The 17,472-nt window shown below is 45.5% G+C and overlaps 2 long non-coding RNA genes across 2 annotated transcripts in view; both read left to right on the forward strand.

The window, feature by feature from the left end:
- Nucleotides 1-17,119, forward strand: part of LOC115293913 — a 19,427-nt gene extending 2,308 nt beyond the window's left edge. The window contains exon 3 of the long non-coding RNA XR_003909668.1: nucleotides 16,850-17,119. This is a non-coding gene — a long non-coding RNA (uncharacterized LOC115293913). The remainder of the gene's footprint in view (nucleotides 1-16,849) is intronic.
- On the forward strand, nucleotides 3,386-8,859 carry LOC115293914. Its single transcript, XR_003909669.1, has 2 exons — nucleotides 3,386-3,494; nucleotides 8,611-8,859. It is a non-coding gene; the product is annotated as an uncharacterized LOC115293914 (long non-coding RNA).
- Nucleotides 17,120-17,472: the final 353 nt, after the last annotated feature.

A 17,472-nucleotide genomic window follows, 5' to 3' on the forward strand; every position in this document is an offset into this window, starting at 1 on the left:
TCCAACAAGTACCTGCAGGATTCAGATGCTGCATGCTCAGTGACCATAATTTGGAAACCACTGCATAAATTCCATGGCATTAACCTCTTTTCTGGAAAGATACTAACTTTTCTCAACACATGCCAGTTTCAAAGATTGAAAACATTGGAAAAACAGCTAACACTGTCAAGAACTCATTGGTGATCTACAACCACTTCTAGAGATGGTGGGTTTTGTAAGCCACTTGCTAAATCCAGCGGATTCCCTGGTCTTCTGCGTTCTGGACCTTCCTCCCTAGGTTTTCAGAACTTTCCAGACTCCCTCTGCCTCACTGCTGGACTTTTGTCACCCTTGTCTCAGTATCGTGGCTTTATTGCTGCCTATCTTCTGACGCTGATAAAGCCTGATGAAGAAAACTGTGGTCCATACTCTGAAAGCAGATGAAAACTGCTCACCAGGATTCCTCTGAAAGCATGAGCCCCTTTGAAGGTTCAGTGTATACTAGCAATTCTATAAGTCCCTGTTCATTTTCAAATAACTACAAACTCATAGGTTGGAGAAGTATCTGACATTATCTTCCACTATTGCAAATACTTCAATAACTTGTGAACAAGTCCGAAAGCAAAAGCATGCCCTCAATGAGCTCACGGCTGAGGGGAGGGAATGTGGATGGGATTCACATCCCTTGACAGCCCCCTTAATTCAGTACTGTTCAGTCCCAGGCCTTACAGGTGCACTGACAATATAGCTGAGGCTCAGTTAGAGTCCCTGGCACAAAAGAGGTCTGCACAAGGCACTGTTATTTTTTATTATGGAGCAAAATTATGTGCTGATTACCTTGAGATAGTTTGGGGACCGGTCATGGATAATCTTTACTAAAGACAAACACCAGGCGGCTCAGTCGGTTAGCGACGGACTCTCGATTTCGGCTCAGGTCATGATCTTACAGTTGTCACTTTGAGACTCGCATCTGCTCTGTGCTGACAGTGTGGAGTCTGCTTGGGATTCTCTCTCTCCCTCTCTGCCCCTTTCCTGCTCACTCTCTCTCTCTTTCAAAAAAAATAAATAAAATAAATAAGTAAATAAGTAAATAAACAAACTGTGAACTCCCTAAGGGGAGAAAAAAACCCACCAGGGGCACCTGGGTGGCTCAGTTCGTTAAGGGTTACAGGTCCAACTTTGGCTCAGGTCATGATCTCACAATTTGTAAGTTTGCTTATAGTGCGGAGACTGCTTGGGATTCTCTATTCCTCCTCTCTCTCTGCCCCTCCCCTGCTCACTTTCTATCTCTCTTTCTCACTCAAAATAAATCAACATTTAAAAAATTATTAAAAATGTTCTATGCTTTCTTACTGCAGACTGCTTTATATCATGTTTATTGGCTTCCATTTTCCCTGAAAGTAAGATCCTTGGGATTATTTATTTCTTTGCCATAAATATTCAACTAATCCTTATAATGTATCTGCTGGCTTTAAAAATTCCCAGGTCTTATTGACAGGAGATGGTGGGAAGAAAGACACAGAAACAACGGGAAAGAAATACTGGTTTATTTTTTGTTATAACATTAGCGAATTATTACGTAACTATTACTTAGGTAAGATCAGCCTCGCGCTGGGGTCTGTGCTGACAGTGTGGAGCCTGCTTGGGATTCTCTCTCCCACTCTCTGCCCCTTCCCTGCTCAAAAAATAAATAAGTAAATAAATAAATAATAAATAAATAGACTGTGAATTCCCTAAGAGGAGAAAAAAAACCCCACCAGGGGGACCTGGGTGGCTCAGTTAGTTAAGGGTTAAGGGTCTGACTTCCGCTCAGGCCATGATCTCACATTCTCTGAGTTCGAGCCCCGCATTAGGCTCTGTGCTGACAGCTTAGAGCCTGGAGCCTGCTTCAGATTCTGGGTCTCCCTCTCTCTCTGCCCTTCCTTCACTTGCATTCTGTCTCCCCCTCAAAAATAAATACCAAAAAAAAAACCCCAACACCATCATCACCTCCCAAAACAAACCCTTCTGAATTATTTCCAGACAACTAACATAATAATTGAATGCAACACTGGAGCATATCAAAAGCTACAATTGATTTGTGGCAAGAATTTCAAACCAAAAATACGAAGACCTGGTGTTAGGACACAGACCTGGCCTGGTTCAGTTGTGCAGCCCCCGACTCGACATCACAGAATCAGAGAGAAGGAGAACCCGACTCTTCTCTTAGCCAGAACGCGGTGGCCACTCTGGCGCTGACTCCATGGATAACACGTCAGCCATGTTGGCTGCTCTCTGGGTATGGCCGCCTGCTTTATGCTGGTCTTCTCTGACGCTCAGAGGCCTCTCCCCTCTCATATTTGGAGAAAGAAAATCTAACTCTGCAGAGCAACAAAATTCATCTCCTTCAGGCAAGTGTAAAAGGGAACCTCCTGGCTTCAAAAGCAAGGGTCAGCGTTCCCCTTGGGGTCTTCCTTGCCTCAGGCAGGTGAGGCCACAGAAGGAAGAAAGGCCCTTTGTTAGTCCACGCACAGGCCAGAGTGAGACCAGAGTGGCCTCTTTCGCTTGCCACTCCCCATCCTGCCCCTTCTTCCCTCTCATTAGAAAACCTCTCACATCACCACTTAATTTTTTGACTGATTATACTTCAAGGTAAATGAATTCCAATGCTTCATCTCAGCCAGGTGTGTGCTTTGATGCACGTTATCACAGAGGACAGATTGCAGTGCCTTCTCTCCTTACTGCTGTTTTAGCCGTCGGCGAGTAGACGGAGGGCAGATTTGTAGGGAAGGGTTAAGAATTGTTTCCTGGAAATAGAAGGGATATGGTAGGTGGGAGGCATGAGCCGGAGGAAGGTGGCACCCTGTAATCACAGCCTTAGGAACTGCAGCCTCTGTTCCCCAGTGCAAATACCCCAACTGACACCCGAGGTCGGCCTGAATGTAAAGAGCACGCCTTGGGGCACCGGGGTGGTTAGTTGGTTGAGCATCCCATTTTGGCTCAGATCACCAACTCACAGGTTATGAGTTCGAGCCCAGAATCAGGCTCCCTTCTGTCAGAACTGAGCAGGCTTTCAGATCCTCTGTCACCTTCTCTCTCCATCCCTCCCCTACATGTGTTCTCTCCCTCTCAAATAAATAAACACTGGGGCAACTGGGTGGCTCGGGGGTTAAGTGGCAGACTTCAGCTCAAGTCATGATCTCACAACTCATGAGTTCAAGCCCCGCATCGGGCTCTGTGCTGACAGCTCAGAGCCTGGAGCCTGCTTCAGTTTCTGGGTCTCCCTTTCTGCCCTTCCCCTGCTAGAGCTCTCTCTTTCTCTCAAAATTAAATATACATTTAAAAAATTTAATTAAAAATACAAAATAAACATTAAAAGAAAAGAACATGACTTGTCCTTTCCCACACACACCAGATGCCAGGATCCTGGGTCCATTAGGACACACGGGGGTGTCTCTGGTTATCACAAGAACTGGAGAGAAGTCCCAGCATTTCCCAGGATTCCTTACTCATCTTTTCAAATTGGACAGAAGGTGGTAGGTCACTCTATTAATGCCTTTTGTTGGGTTATACAAATATCCAGTGATTCCCCTAAATGAGTAGATTCTTATAAACAGAGTTGGAAAACACAGCTTAGGTCTGAGACCACAATACAGCTTTTTACCTCAACCTACTGTGTCCAAGAAGTCAGGGTAAGAAGGGACACCCGCAGGGCTCAGTCGGTTAAGCATCTGAGTTTGGTTCAAGTCATGATCTCACGGTTCATCAGTTTGAGCCCTGTCTCAAGCTCTGCGGACAGTACAGATCCTCTGTCCCCCTAGCTCTCTGCCCCTCCCTCATTTTTTCTCACTCTCTCCCCCCCTCAAAAATAAACATAAAATAATAAAAAAGAAGTCATTCTAATGAAAAAGGATATAGCCTATAATTAAGGATATCAAGAACTGTGAACAGGGCAGTTTCCTGAAAAGTGGGTGTGAGTGAGCCAGCAATGACGGTCACCTTTGGAAGGAGGGCTGTGACTGGAACCTGATATTTGAACCTAAGACATTTCCTTTTAATTGTTTATTAATTTCTGAGAGAGAGCGAGCAAGTGTGAGCAGGGGACCGCGCTGTCAGCACAGAGCCCGATGCAGGGCTCGAACTCAGGAACCGTGAGATCATGACCTGAGCTAAAATTAAGAGCAGGTTACTTAACCAGCTGAGCCACCCAGACACTGTCTTCCATAACCAGAACATCACAGCTGCCTTTAATAAAATTCCTAGATACCATCTGGCATCTAGTTCATATTCAATCCCAGAAGAAGACACATTTTTATTTTGTACGGATAGCAGGAAAACTGATACTATTGAAAAATCCGTTCCAGTAACGCTGACTGTAGACACCAAACAACTGTCGAAGAGAAACAAAACTTAGAAACATTTGGTAATTAACACTAATTGCAACGATTTATTCAATTGCGTGACAGTCATCCCCAGGAACCACAGATCATAATAACAATTATGTATGTCATTAAATGTTCACAGGAGTACAGTTGGAATCAAACAAAATGGGCGCGGATAGGGACAGCATCTGCTTGCAACCTTAAAAGAAAATTGTTTGCTTAGGACAAAATCGAATTGACCTAGATCATCTGTGTTCAGACCCAGGGAAGGGTGGCTTCTTTCAAGAGAACCAAAACACTTAGGACCTCGTCAAACTCCTACCTTTTCTCAGTACCTTTGCAATGATAGATTATGCTCTCTGCTAGGTGGAGAAAATGCTGATCCCAAACCAGCCAAATTAACACACAGCGACCCTGTTGTGGCATCATTTCCTGCCATTGCTGCTGCACTACCCATATGACGGATTTGCATGGTCCTTTCTAAATCCAGGAATCGGGGCGCCTGGGTGGCTCAGTCGGTTAGGTGTCCCCCTCTTGGTTTCGGCTCAGGTCATGATCTCAGGGGTCGGGGGCTTGAGCACCGCCATCAGGCTCTGCGCTGACAGCACTGAGCCGGCATGGGATTCTCTGTCTCTCTTTCTCTCTCTCTCCCTTGTACTCTCTCTCAAAAATAAATTAAGAAACATTAAAAATAAATAAATAAATAAATCCAGGTATAAAAGGACACCTTTAGTTCAAAGGCAAAAGGGTCCAACAGAAGGTGAGAGAGCCATTCCCTGGGCTGTTGGGCCCAGACCTTTGTCTCATCATCTGCGGTGCGGGTGGCCCCTGGCTTCTTTGGACACAGACTCTTGTGAACTTAAGGACCCCAACCTGCCCCAGAGACTGACAGCTGGCCTTAGAGCCCTTCTGACAAAATCATCCTTGTAATGTTGACCTTGACTTTTTAGTGAGGTTGTAAACGAAACTGGGCCGGTTTTGTTAAGTTCACGTGAGCCAAAGCCTTCTGTGCAAGGGGAGGGAGGAAGAGAGGAAGGTGAAAGGCACGCAGGCAGGCCCTGCTTGGAAACGGACTCTCTGAAACCCAAAAACTGGAGAGCCTGTTAAAGATTTTAGGGCTAACAGCCCTGCTTTCCTGCTCCGCGGCAGCTCTGAAGAGAATCTAATTATACTTCACAGAAGCCACCTGCATTTTGAGGGCGCCCTAAATTGAAAGCTTCTGGGAGACTTAATTAAATCTAATGAAAACCAAAGCCGCTACACAAAGATGTATTGTAGCTCCCACTTAGGTATTCCTGGAGAAATTAAGTAGCAGTCAGGAACACCTTCCTTAGCTCTCCCATTTAAACCTCTGGATATTAACGCCCTAAATCTATAAATAAGGTAACGCGCTCTTCTTTTCGTTAGCTAGTAACACTGTCAAACTACTCCTCCGTTCCTGTAGAAAGCAAGTAAAACCAAAACCAGAAGAGAAAAGAGGAGGAGAAAAAAAAGGGAGAACAGGAAAGTAATCCGGAGCATGAAACGGGGTCATATCCTGACTTCCTGTCCCTAGAGCCCCTCCCCGCTCCCCACCTCACCTCCAAGGGCATCTCTTTAGTTTGTGAGAGAGCTGTATGTTATTTGCCATTGCAGAGCAGTGCAGATCAGGACGGTTACCTGTAAATCACAGCCCCAGAATATGTGGCTTGTTATGCCCTTGTGGTCTTATGTAAATAGACTATTTATACGTAGACACCATGGTGATCCTTGGGGATGGAGTTTAGCAGTAGCCTGGTAGAGAGATGCTAAAAGGTGACACCAGGCAGAAACTTTTTTTGTTTATTTACTTATTTTTGAGAGAAAGAGAGAGAGAGAGAGAGGCAGAGAGCGAGGGAGAGAGGGAATCCCAAGCAGGCTCCGCGCTGACAGCGCAGATCCCCATGAAACCACAGGGACATGACCTGAGCTGAAACCAAGAGAGGGACGCTTAATGAGCTGAGCCACCTAGGTGGCCCGGCAGAGGCCTTTGTCTAAAAGAAGGAGCAAGAGGAGGAGGTGAAGGGGCCTCGTCTGCCTTCACAGAGAGTAACCAGATAATCCAGGACAAGGTGCTCCAATATTAATGTGCCTCAGAATCCCCTGGAGAGCTTGTTAAAATACAGATTTCTGGACCTTTCTCCCAGAGTTTCAGACTCAGGGGGTTTGGAGTGGGGCCCCAGGATGTGCCTCTTTAACACATACGCAGATGCTGACTGGTACTGTGGTCCGCAGACCCTATTTTGAGACCCACTGATCTAAGGCGTAGTGTCTCCAAAGTCTAGAAAACTGAGGCACTGTTTAGGAAATGTTTTGGTGTTAGGTCAATCCAATCCAAAAAGCGCAACACAGTGTTGAGAAAACTAAGCGGCCAATGACAGGAAGCAGGCAGGTAATGGCTGAGGCCCAGACACCTGCCCCACCGGACAGACCCATCAGCATCAGGAATAAAGCCTCACCCTAGAAAGGTGCATAGACATAGGTGGGGTCCTACAACCCCAATCTACCTGCTGGAATGAGATTAGGACCTCAGCCCTTAGGGAAACCAGGAACATGCTGTGGAGGCTCCTCATGGGCTGCGGAAGCCAGAGCAGCTCCTACCTGTGAGAAAGACCGGACCCACCTGCACATAGACTGGAACATGCCCTTCCCTCCTGGCATCGGAACCCGTCTCCCCGCACCTCACCCGGACAAACCCATGTCCATAAGTGTTCAGGGTCTTCGCAATTTCCTTGTAATGAAGCAAAATACCCGAATCACTGAAGTCTGCACTCATCTGCCTACAATTAGAGCACCGTCTATGCAAGTTAATGAATGATAAGGCACAGAACCATAAGTCAAAGTTACTAAAACATTTTCATGTTCACTGTCATGTGACTCTGAAAACCACCGATTAGATGCACCGAGAGAACAGGCAAGATAAAGGATTCCCAGGCACCACACGATGGGCCCTCAGACCCACACCTGTGTGACATGGAGGCCAGCCTCCTGATACCAAGCCTGGCCCCTTGACTCTTGAGTCTAGTACTTTTTTTCCCCCACAGACCACACTCCCTCCCATTTACAAAGGATTTGAGGGGCACCTGGGTGGCTCAGTGGGTTAAGCATCCAACTTCGGCTCAGGTCATCTCTCAGTTCATGCGTCTGCATCGAGCTCTCTGCTGTCAGCACAGAACACATTTCAGATCCTCTGTCCTTCTCTCTCTGCCCCTCCCCTGTTTGCGCTCTCTCTCTAAAAATAAAATAAAATAAACATTAGGAAAAAAAACCACTTATGTAAAAATAAATACATAAAAAGAAAAAAATTAAAAGGATCTGAACCAACTCTGCAGAACAGGAGAAACTAACCTGCTTCATTAAGCAAACACCCAAATCAACAGATTATCCAGGAAGCGTATTTCATCACTACACAGAACTTTCTAACATGTAGCTTAGCGTCTTTCCCCGTGGAAAGGGAAGTCCTCCGCTGCCTTAGGGAAAACAGAATTCTCCATCACTAGGGGTAACCAAGCAAAGGAAGGGTGCACAGCTACTCACCAGGTACACTAAAAAGGATTCAAGCATTCAGTGGGATGGATATTGACAGACATGGCTATGGATTCTATTTATTATAAAATCTCTTAATTTCTCCATTAGGCTACTCATTAAAAACCATTCAAGGGACGGGCCAATGGATAATGTGTCGGCCTATGGATCAGAAAAACCATTCAAGGGGTGCCCGGGTGGCTCAATCTGACTTCCGCTCAGGTCACGGTCTCACAGTTCATGAGTTCGAGCCCTGCCTCAGGCTCTCTGCGGTCAGCCTGGAGCCTGCTTCAGACTCTCTGACCCCTCTGTCGCTGCCCCTCCCCTGCTCACATTCTCTCTCTCTCAAATGAATAAACATTTTTTAAAAATTAAAAGAAGCATTTTTAAAAAGCACTCAAAATCCCCATCACCCTCTTTGTCACTTTGAAGTTTGTTTATTTATTTTGAGAGAGACAGAGAGAGGGAGAGAGAGAATCCCAAGCAGGTTCTGTGCTGTCGGAGCAAAGCCTGATGCGGGGCTCAACCTCACCAACCAGGAGATCATGGCCTGAGCCAAGAGAAACCAACAGTCAGACACTTAACCAATTGAGCCACCCAGAGGCCCCACCCTCTCTGTCGCTTGTATGTGCAAAGTGTTTCTGTGAGCACACTAATTTCAAAGACATTGAAAGCTTGGTGTTTTTGTCGCAACAATGAACATAAATCACAATTCATTTTTTCACAGTTGCCAGCTAGTTCATTGTTGTCAAGCGGAAGTACGTGGTAAGACACTTCTTACTGGAATCCATGGGTTTGGAATTTCAAAATCAGAACAATACTAGTACCTCAAGCCAAGTGTGTGTCTTTCTTTTGGGATGGTATCTTTGCTATTTGAAAGTGTTGTTTTAATTCTTCTTTAATGTAATCTACCTCCTTTTCTATTGTTCTCACTGTAAAATTTTAAAATAAATGTCCATACGCTTCAACTCTGCGATGTTTGTTGTAAAGTCTGCAAATTTTTAGTGCAATGGTTATAAAAATTCTGCCTGTCAAACCGGAGTATGAGTAAGAACTCATGAATATTTTAAATGGAAGGCCCATCAAGGCAAGGTGCCACATACTTAAAAGCTGAGTGAGCTGAGTTTAACTCCCAGCACCACTACATCCTAAGTCTGGGACTCTGGCAAAGTTGCCTCTTTGAAAAAAAAACATGATGAAAATTGCATATAACACACAGGAATATAATGCAATAATGTTGGAGGGGGCGGGCACCAGCCTAACGGAGAAGGCAGCATTTTATCATGATAAATAATGAAGACTACATGTGTCCAAATCCCAGATCTGCCCTTGACAGCAATATGATGGTGAGCAAGTGATTTAACCTCCCCAAACCTGCCTCCTCATCTCCGTAATGGGGGTCATCATATCAACATGCTCACAGGTGTGTTATGATGACTGGTTGGGATGGTGCTTGTAGAACCCTTGGCAGAGGGTACTGTACATGGTCGGCCACTTGGCCCCTGGTCTTCTTCCCGGCATCCTCTCCCCCAAGGGTCCTCCGGTCTTCCTACACACGTCTCTCCCTTTCTTGCCATCCTGTGTGGCCCAGAAGGAGATGATACGAATAAGCTAGATGCTGAATCCTCTCAGGGAAAGAAACATATCTGTTGAGGTATATACAATGGAACCCTTGTTATCTGTGAAAAGAAACTCTCCAATGGTCTGGGGGAGAAATGAGCCAAACCATCAGATATGAGAAAGGGGGAGAGCATGGAGCTTCTGGGGGTGGTGGGGCATGAGAAGTGAGCGGGGCAGATGTGAGAGGAGCCGGCCCATTTGGAACTTTCCAACAGTGGGAATGGCCAAAGCACCTCTAAGAGCGTCTAGTATATGCCATGAGCAGCCAGCTGGGCTAACCTGTAAGGGAAGCCCTCTGTGTTCATCCAAGCGCTTCAGTATTGGCCCGGTACACACAATTACCTCGAGCGTGTGTGGAGAAAACATCAACAAAAGTGAATGCCACTCCTCGTTTAGTTTCAGTGCAAAAAGGAATGGCTGAGTCGGGTGAGATGAGAAATGATGATCCAGTTGAATCAAAAAATTGTATCAGGGTGCCTGGGTGGCTCAGTAGGTTAAGCCTCCAACTTTGGCTCAGGTCATGATCTCACATTCGTGGGTTCGAGCCCTGCGTCGGGCTCTGTGCTGACATTTCAGAGCCTGGAGCCTGCTTCTGATTCTGGTCTCCCTCTCTCTCTGCCCCTCCCTGCTCATGCTCTGTCTCTCTCTTCTCAAAAATAAATTTAAAAACATTAAACATTTTTTAAAAATCATATCAAAAGGTGATTGTAAAAGCCATTAAAACCTCCCAAGAATACTTGGGCACAGGGTGGGAACTCTGAATTTAATTATTGATGAGAGGTGACGGATCACGCTGGAAAACTTGGGGCCAACCCCTTCACCTATCAAGACCGTTAACAGCTTGCTTGTGCCATTTACCCCCTTTCATCACTGGCCTTTAACTGGACATATGTATGATTCTTACTCGTGAAGTGAAATATATGATTTCCAAGCAACGATGGAAAGTTAATGCTCGTAGGGTTCTAAAAATCTTAAAACTAGACAACCTTCTGGCAATGACCTAGTCCAAGCTCTTCCAGCTAGGGAACCAGCCTGGGGATGGCACGCCCAGATCTTACAGCTCATCCTAGCAGTAAATGGGCTGGAGCTCTCAGCCAAAGGCGGCCATTCCCCTCCTTATCACTGAGCGGGTTTATTTCATGTCAGAAAGGGAAGAACAATGAGCCGGAGTGTGTAGGTGGCTCACAAACCCAGGCAGCTGTTCCTCGGTCCCTGCGGACATCCCAGAGCAGAGGCCCTAGTGAATCCATCTCAGCAACAGATAATTTAGCTCAACTACACCAATCATCTATGTCAATACATTATTGGGTCCGGTAACTCCGATGACAAATTAATGTTCTGAGGATAAAATATCACGATAAAACTCATCCTTTGACATAGAAAAGTGAAAGGAAGTCTACAAACAGGCCCATTGGATAATCAGAACTTCTCAAGTTTTGGGGCGCCTGAGTGGCTCAGTCAGTTAAGCAGTGGATTCTTGATTTCAGCTCAGGTTATGATCTTACAATTCATGAGCTGGAGCCCCATGTTGGGTTCCGTGCTGACAGTGCACTGAGACTGCTCTCTCTCCCCTCTCTCTGCCTCTCCCCTGCTTTCTCTTGCTCTCTCGCAAAATAAACAACTTTTAAAAATATTTTTAAAAAAAAGAACTTCTCAAGTTTTTATTTGCTTTTCTGTGTCTTGAACAGATTTTCTGGTGAGTTGAAACAAAATGAACACAAGTTTAGAAAATCCAGTGCCTTTACAAAGGATATGAGACTGAGCGATTTTTGTTGTCTAATTATCAAATATGTGCTTAAATTAAATGTTCCTGAATTTATGAAGTGAAAATGAACTAAACGTTTTATTAACTTAATTAGGAGATTTTAAACCTGTGATTTTAATAGAATGGCTGAATGGTAAAGCCAGAAGTCCTACAGCGGTGCAATGTTTATAATAGTAGTCGTTGCACTTTCAAGGTGTATAAAGGAGTCAAAGAAGAGCAAATTCTGTAGAACTGGAAATTAACAGACCATGCCTCATGCCTCTAAGTATTTGCCTTGATAATAGAGTTGTAAACCTAATTAAATTCAAGAGAAAACTTGACTGTCAACTATAGGATTTTATCAGAAAAAGACAAATGATATTTTGTTCGTGGTAGAGGAGGTGTGATGGTCCAGAAGAGAGAGCCCCTGAGGCACGGTAAAAAGGCACGTAGGGGATAGACTTTAAAACATTGAGGAGCTAGAGGGGAATAGGCTAGGGGCACGTTTTCAGCCCTGCAAGGAAAGTCAGAAACAAAACATATCCAAGATTAAGGGGCTTCTCTGGTCCAAGTAATTCTACCACACCCAGCCTTCTTCTGTTTCATCTTAGAGAATTTTCTATAATTCCAAAGTTATAAAGTAAAAGTCCACTGGTGTTATAGGATCAGCACTCCTCAGAGCTCCATTCAGCTTGGTTTTTTTTCTTAATTTTATTTTTGATGTTTATTTTTATATTTGAGAGAGAGAGAATGAGAGTGTGTGTGTGAGTGGGGGAGGGGCAGAGGGAGAGGGAGACATAGGATCTGAAGCAGGCTCCAGGCTCTGAGCTGTCAGCACAAAGCCAGACGTGGGGCTCGAACCCACAGACCATGAGATCATGACTTGAGCTTAACCAACTGAAACACCCAGGTGCCCCTCCATTCAACTTAACTAAGGGGGTCTAATGTCATGTCAGATGATGTACAAAAGATAGGAAAGGAGGTTTAGAGATATCGCTTTGAATGCATAGAAATAAACATGAAGTAGGGGTGGGCGACCTTGTTTCTTGGTCTGACTTACATGCCTCTCCCAGGGTGACCTGGCACATTTCATTATCTTCTCAGAGTTACATGGCTATCTGCCAAATTGGGCTTTTTAATTGTCAACTCTAAGGAGTTAGAAGCTAACAATTCATGGGGAAAATACATATTTTTATTTTTTTAAGTTTATTTATTTTTGAGAGAAGAAAGAGAGAGGAGGGCAGAGAGAATCCCAAGCAGGCTCCACGCTGTAAGCTTGACCTCACAAACTGAGTTAGTGACCTAAACCGAAACCAAGAGTCAGACACTTGACCAACTGAGCCACCCAGGCACCCTCATATTTCTTTTTTTCTTTGAGATTATTTTTTAAATCATCTCTACACCCAATGTGGGGCTCAAACTTACAGCCCTGAGATCAAGAGTCACACACCCCACCAACTGAGCCAGCCAGGTGCCCCAAAATACATATTTCTTGAACAATTCATAAGCAAATATTTATTCTCTCATTAATTTAAAAAATGCAATTGAAGGTGCAGTCGGTTAAGCATCAGATTTAGGTTCAGGCATGGTCTCACTAATCATGAGTTCGAGCCCCACGTCCAACTCTGTGCTGACAGCTCAGAGCCTGGAGCCTGCTTCGCATTCTGAGTCTCCCTCTCTCTCTGCCCCTCCCCTCTGTGCTCTCGCTGTCTCCAAAATAAATATTAAAAAAAATTTTTTAATGCAATTGAATTCAAACCTGAGAAGCCATGGAACATGTGCTCAAGAATAGGAATTTCTTTAAATGATAATGTCTTACAACAATAAAATTGCATCTACTCATTCAATAGAACCAGCCGTGTAACATCAGATTCTCTCTCTTCCTGTTCACACGGAATCTCCAATGCCCGGTACACGTTAGGAGTCCAATGAAAAATCCTTGCCTGAGTATCCATTCATGGTCTTGAAAATTATCCTCTGGAAATCAATATGGTCACAGGGAGCAAAGACCATATTTGTGACATTGCTTCCGAGTTAAGCTGAAGGGTGAAGAGTGAGGAGAAATAATTTGTTCCAGAGTGTCTGTACTCCCCTCCACAGGTCAATAAAATTGATTTTTATTCAATTTTAGGCAGAAGAAAAAGAAGGGAGGTCTATTTTTTTTTATTTTTTCATTTTTTAAATGTTTTACTTATTTTTGAGAGAGACACAGAGCTTGAGCGGCGGAGGGGGAGAGAGAGAGGGAGACACAGAACCGGAAGCAGGCCCCAGGCTCTGAGCTAGCTGTCAGCACAGAGCCCGATGCAGGGCTCGAACCCACAAACTGTGAGATCATGACCTGAGCTGCAGTCGGATGCCTAACCCGCTGAGTCACCCAGGCGCCCCGGGAGGTCTATTTTTATAGGGGACAGTGGGCCAGAAAGCAGTGGTCCCTACGCCCCAATCTCTAATCTCCCAATCAGAACTCAAAGGTTAAAACACACTCTCCCTGTCCACATGTCCTCCCTTGGGGCATGGGCAAAGGTGGTGGCTCAGTTTGGATTAACTGGGCTCAGCTTCAGTTGATAATTCAAAAAGGTCAGAGGCACCTGTATGGCTCAGTCAGTTAATGACTCTTAATTTGGCTCAGTCAGGTCATGATCCCATGATTCACGAGATCAAGCCCCACACTGGACTCTGAGCTGACAGAACAGAGCCTCCTTGGGATTTTGTCTCTCTCTGCCCCTTCCTTGCTCATGCTCACTCTCTCTTTCTCTTTCTCCCTCTCAAAATAAGTAAACTTAAAAAAAATTTACGTCAAAGATTCAGCTCACTTAAACGCACAACACTACTCATTTTCTTCTGATGCACTCGGTGAACAGGACTGTTATGTTCCAACCATGAACAACTTCCGATCAGAAACAGAGGCCCGCTCCTCCTAGTCCATCATCTGCGCCCCCCTCGCCTGATTTGCTCCCACAGCCACCCCATTTGAACCAGACATCTAAGTCCGATTGCTTTGATTGCTTTTTCTTGCTCGGCGATACAGAACGTAGGAACGCTGGCCATGAGCCTCGCTGCAGCCCCCAGGCACCGACTTTGTGTGACGCCATCGCTTTGGTTTGCTTTGTGTTTATGACAAAACTCACCGTTATGGACACACTAACACTTGCCCTCCTCGCCTCCCCTCCGCAATGAGACAAGCATGCAGGGAACCTGCCGGCTGGGAAGCCGCTCTTACCGTCTGACCCAGGAAGTAATTCCACTCCTGGAAGGTTAAACCAAAGAAAACAATTCCGAGGACGTGCAGTGTTTGCAACAGCCCTGTGTAAACGGCGGTGGTTCCTGAATGTTGACGGGGGATGAAAAGGGAAGATCAAAGTGATACCTGAGTTGCTGGTTTGGCAAATGGAGCAGGTGCTGGTGCTTCCCACGGATACAGGGCACGCGCCGCTCGGGCTGGTGAGAGGCACTTTTACCTGCCCAGGTGTGCGAGGGGGAGAGGGTCCTGCCTACCTGCTGTAATTGTTTACAGCAAGTAAGGATAACAGTCTTAAATACGGTTTTCTTTTTTGTTATTATTCCATTATTTAGAGACAGAGACAGAGACAGTGACAGAGGAGAGAGAATCCCAGCAAGGAGCCCCACGCGGGGCCCAAACCCCCAAACCATGAGATCCTGACCTGAGCTGAAACCAAGAGTCAGATGCTTAACCAAATCAGCCACCCAGGTGCCCCTTAAGTACTGTTCAGTATCTACCCCCAGGCCCCATCCCACAGGCCAAATCCAACCCCCGGCCTGTTTTTGTACAAATTTGTACCTTTTTCACAAAGTTGTTCAAAGAAAAAAATTCTACAGAGACCATATGTGGCCTGCAAAACCTAAACTATTTACTATCTGGTCCCTTAAAGAAAATGCTTGCTGAGCCTTCATTTAACCCATCCTGTTACCCACTGACATACCTGTAACGTCAAAAGACATTACGGAATGCAGAGCCGAGCGGTTCAACCTCCCGACAGAGAACACTCCCTTGATGTGATAACTTTCTAGTCTCTTTTTCTCGTTCAGTTTTATGTCTGCTTCCATGTTACCCGCAGAAATTTCCCCCAGCCAGTGCCGCCCCCAGCAACACACAGCTCTTTCTACCTGTCCTTTTGGGTATTCTCGTCAGCTGCGGACAATTTATGTGACCAAGCTTCTTCAAACACGGGTTCGGGGGGCCCTTCAGTGGCTCAGTTGGTTGAGTGTCTGACTTCGGCTCAGGTCATGAGCTCTCGGTTCATGAGTTCAACCCCTGTGTCGGGCTTTGTGCTGACAGCTCAGAGCCTGGAGCCTGATTCAGATTCTGTGTCTCCCTCGCTCTCTGCCCCTCCCCCACTGGGCTCTCTCCCTCAAAAATAAAGAAAAATTTTTTTAAAAGTTAGGTTCAGGACAAGGCTATAAATAGCTCATTCTTACATGGGTACATTTTGAAATTTAGTGCCTCAACATTTCCTCCCCTCAGGTATCTTTTTCCATTTTTTAAGCAATGCAAACCCCAATGTCTAGAGGTCACTTACTAGGCAACTTTGAGCCAATATATTGCATATTTATGTAAAATAAATCAACATTCATTTTTAGCCAAAGCTTGTAGTTTTTCTTTTTTTGCCTCCTTATGGGTTTTTAAACAGTTGTTTTTTTCTCCATTTCCTCTCCCCTCTTAAATATTAGTCCACACTGACTTAAAATGCTCTGCTCTTCAGAAACATCATTCTCTGTAACTTTCAGGTTTTCAGGTTTTTCAACTGCAGGATTTCTCAGTGGAATTAGGTTATTGTTTAATTTTGCTCTATTTGTTGACCTAATAAAGGGTAAAGTTTGTGTTGGGGTACTATTATTAGATTATTATCCAAATCTATTTCCCTCCACCATAAAACTCCACTTTATCAGATTGTTTCCTTTAAAATAGATATTTCCAGGGCGCCTGGGTGGCTCAGTCGGTTGAGCATCCAACTTCGGCTCAGGTCATGATCTCACGGTCTGTGAGTTCGAGCCCCACATCGGGCTCTGTGCTGACAGCCCAGAACCTGGAGCCTGCTTCAGATTCTGTGTCTCCCTCTCTCTCAAAAATAATAAACATTTTAAAAAATAAAAAAATAAACATTAAAAATTATTTTTAATAAAATAAAATAGATATTTTATTACTTCTGTGAGGAGTCAGAGATTGTTCTAGCAGTATTAGTAAGAACAGTTGCACACAGGAGCACATTTGGAAAGCTTAAGGATATAGAGAAGTTTATCAGGGGATGAGGCTAAAAAAAAAAAAAAGCAAGTTGGGAGAGTTAAGGAGCCTTTGTGGAGGGACCACTGTGATTTGGGTTCCCAGTGTTCTCGATTTCCTCAGATATCACCCTGATGGGCTCTCGGGCCATGAGGCTCGAGGGGAACCGACCCCATGATGGGGAAGAGTTAAGAGGGCCGCTCTGAGACCGCCATCCTCAGAAAGGTCTGCCTGCGAGGTCGGCCCTCAATGGCATCTGGGAACTTAGATTTCGGGAGGGTTCCCCCATTCCCTGAGGAGGGTGGCTCCCTGTACCCACACTGTACCATGGAGGTTATGCTACATATACCTGCTTTCCTCCAGGACTCCAGAACTTTGCCATGCGGTTTGCCAAGAGAAGCCTGTGTGATGAGCTTCCCAATGAAAACCCTGGACACGGGGTCTTGATAGACATTTTACACACGTTGTCAGGATCTGATGCTCGGGGATTAGGCGTGTCCTGTGTGACTCCCTGGGAAGAACACAAGTCTTGCAAGCTTGTACCTGATTTCCTCTGGATTTCCCTCGATGGAGCCGTTTCCTTTTTCTGCTTTCGCTTTGTATCTTTTCGATACAATAAATCATAGTCTTGAGTTTGGCTATATGCTGAGTCCCGCGAGTCCTTCCAGCAAATCATCAAACCCAGAGGGGTCTTAAGGACCCCCCAGCACACTCCCCTTAGCTATACGCTTGGGCCCTGATCGACGCAGCCCGATCGGCACAGCCAACATCTCTACAGAGGTGACAGGAGGACTGGCTTCTGACTCAGGCCTGGCTAGTGAGACCCGATGAGGCCTCCGCTGGGGCTCTTTACTCTGCTGGGTGATGTGGGGCAGGACTGTGAGGCTGCACCTGGTGGCCGCCTTCTTGTGACCAAATGGGAATGGCCACGTGGAGCTTGTGGATACGGCAGGCGGAGAAGGAAAGCAGTGGAGCCAGGAGCACAA

The sequence above is a fragment of the Suricata suricatta genome, chromosome 6 (genome assembly GCF_006229205.1).
Source record: "Suricata suricatta isolate VVHF042 chromosome 6, meerkat_22Aug2017_6uvM2_HiC, whole genome shotgun sequence".
NCBI lineage: Eukaryota > Metazoa > Chordata > Mammalia > Carnivora > Herpestidae > Suricata > Suricata suricatta.